Source organism: Triticum aestivum, unplaced genomic scaffold (assembly GCF_018294505.1).
Source record: "Triticum aestivum cultivar Chinese Spring unplaced genomic scaffold, IWGSC CS RefSeq v2.1 scaffold255668, whole genome shotgun sequence".
Taxonomy (NCBI): Eukaryota; Viridiplantae; Streptophyta; class Magnoliopsida; order Poales; family Poaceae; genus Triticum; species Triticum aestivum.
This window is the reverse complement of record NW_025250502.1, coordinates 1-2,165: the sequence shown is the minus strand read 5'-3', so window position 1 is coordinate 2,165 and position 2,165 is coordinate 1. Positions and strand designations below refer to the sequence as shown.

The following is a 2,165-nucleotide window of genomic DNA, read 5'->3' as shown; positions in this document are numbered from 1 at the left end:
TGTCGTTATTTAACTCCCATCTCGTAGGAACAAAAGATGAAGCTGGTGACAATACATGGTCTCCTGAGATTTTCAGCCTCTTCCGCGAATCAGAGGAACTTGCAAGAGGATAGTTAAACTTGGCAACCATCACTGCAAACTTATAGCGACTAAAAAACAAAGCAAGACACTAAAAGATTCATGTGCTGAAGAAGAACCTCAGACTTTCCTGTCAATGTCATGTGGATACAGCACCTCCAGTTAGGTTCATCCTGTAAACAGGATCCCCAAGCCATCTGCATCATCGGTTCTTCACAAGGGTGAAGTCTGGTGAGAAAGAACATACCACAGAATCAAAAACTAAACAAGTTTGATGATAATAATGACATACTTAGGTCATGGCTCAGATCTATATAACAGGTTTTCAGTCATGAATTATCATAAGTAGAACTGACATGTTTGCTGAAAGTTTTTATCATCACCGCCATGTCACAAGCCAGAGCACAGACACCAACTAAATAACTGAATATAAAGAACAAAAACATGGGATCAAGATACCATGTTATCCTGGTACTTCATGAGTTAATCATAAGCGCGGATAAGATTCTAATTGCTTTCATCAACCAAAAGAGATTCAAAACAAAGAACAAGGATAGGACACAAGTTATGATTGTATCCATTACTTTGACACAGGCCACTCATCCACGCGTAGTGTCACACTCGCAACATTGAACGGCTGTGTACATCTAGCACAGCCTTAGGGCTTTCGTTCATCACAAGGGACTGAAGTCTATCCGACAAACCCGGGGTTAGCATTGTGCAAAAACCCAAATAAATAGATATTTACTAATCACCAAGAGACAAAAAAGGCGATACATTCAGGGTTAGCCAACAGATATGTTGGAACATTCTAAGTTACTTCATTGTATATATTACAAACACCACTATATACCAGCTATTCAGTTACTAAAAAGTTCTTAGTTTAATCTCTAATGCAGCTAGATAAGTTTAACAGAACTACATAATCATGCAGATGTAATAAAACAGGCATAAAGATCCATGCAGAAGATCAAGTGCGGTAAAGAAGTGTTCCTTTCATATCAAGCTATGCACCCTAGAGAGTAGCATGCCAAGATCCTAAATAAGAATCAAACTCCAAAAAATAGCATAGGGAGCAAACTCAACGTCAAGATCATGGTGGCCGAAAGACCACCACCACCAGAGACAACATTACCACACGCCGAACTAAAAATCATTGGTTCGGTGGCCGACAAAACAATCGGTCACAGCTCGGTGGCCAGACCATATTAGGGCACATGGAGAGATGGAAGAGACGAGGAACTCACAATAACCAAGGACAAGGAAGCCACCACCGCCATGGTTGTGACCAGGCCACTATCATCATGCTGGGGGAAGCTGAGGTAGTGGCCAAGGAGGAGGTAATCCACCGAGCTATAGTAACCGAATATGGACGTTAGCAAGCTACCACCGCCCTCCTGCCAACATTGGCGCCAACACTGAAAGCGCATAGTGGTGACAGTTCGGTGACAACCCAACATGCTACACTGAGACGTGAGGGTCCCAGCTCGTTGCCACATGTTGGGCGCGCATAAATTCCAGCATTGAATCAAGGTAGAGCCGCTTCACTGAAAACAACAAGCAAAGCATGCACTGGATTAATTGAAAGAATCACCAAAGCTTTGTAAGCACATATGCATTGTTAGGTTCACACCAATCATTGTACCTAGTTTGCTAAAATGTGGTTAATAAAAAGTTATAGGAACAAGTCACACTTAGTATCCATGTAGTTCACAAAGAACGAGTAAACATGCACACTAGCTTGGGATCAACATGCAAAACACTGCGCGGGGTCGCTAGTTCACTTCAACTACACATGTTCATTAGATGAAAAGGAAAGGTACTAAATAAGATGATAGACTTGGTGAGCATCTATCATTCCAATCGGTTACATGCCAATGGAAGGAGTAGATAAGGTACAGGTTTATCTTTAAGATGCCAATCATACTAAAATGGGTCCTGATAACATTGTTCGCATATTAGAATGCATGGACTATGTTGGACTTTCAGTAATGTAGAGTTCATCGAACGGCTTAGTTGCGCGAGAAAAAAATATTGAAGAAACAAAATATGGTCATTGTTCAACTGATGAGCAAACTCCAACAAAC

At 41.3% G+C, this 2,165-nt stretch overlaps 2 non-coding genes and 2 pseudogenes across 2 annotated transcripts; all 4 read right to left on the bottom strand.

The window, feature by feature from the left end:
- LOC123177358 (uncharacterized) lies at positions 1-98 on the bottom strand (annotated as a pseudogene).
- A 97-nt stretch (positions 99-195) lies between these two features.
- LOC123177357 (uncharacterized) lies at positions 196-301 on the bottom strand (annotated as a pseudogene).
- A 74-nt stretch (positions 302-375) lies between these two features.
- Positions 376-469, bottom strand: LOC123177356 (small nucleolar RNA Z223). Its single transcript, XR_006488898.1, has one exon. It is a non-coding gene; the product is annotated as a small nucleolar RNA Z223 (small nucleolar RNA).
- Positions 470-647: 178 nt separating this feature from the next.
- Positions 648-802, bottom strand: LOC123177359 (small nucleolar RNA snoR134). The gene has a single exon (XR_006488899.1). It is a non-coding gene; the product is annotated as a small nucleolar RNA snoR134 (small nucleolar RNA).
- Positions 803-2,165: the final 1,363 nt, after the last annotated feature.